The following is a 355-nucleotide window of genomic DNA, read 5'->3' on the forward strand; positions in this document are numbered from 1 at the left end:
TTCTACCAATATCAGTAGTAATAGAAATCCGATTAGTTATATGAGTAAATAAATACCGCAAATATTGTTCATATTCATGTTTATATTTATAAATATCGCTCTTAACTGTTGCGCGAGGCCAACCTTTATAAGTAGGATTAAAAACTTTTCTAATATAATACACAAAATTAGGGTTAGAAGGAAAAGTATATGGTAAGCACATAACGGTAACCATCTTTGCTAATTCTTCACGATCTTTATTAGGATCGTAATATAAAATACCACCGGTCACAGTGTTAATTCCTGGTTGAACTAGATTTGAACCTGTACTAGGGTTAACCGCAGTATCTACACTTGTCCCCTCTTGCTGCGCTTT

This window comes from Nicotiana attenuata, unplaced genomic scaffold (genome assembly GCF_001879085.1).
Source record: "Nicotiana attenuata strain UT unplaced genomic scaffold, NIATTr2, whole genome shotgun sequence".
Classification (NCBI taxonomy): Eukaryota; Viridiplantae; Streptophyta; class Magnoliopsida; order Solanales; family Solanaceae; genus Nicotiana; species Nicotiana attenuata.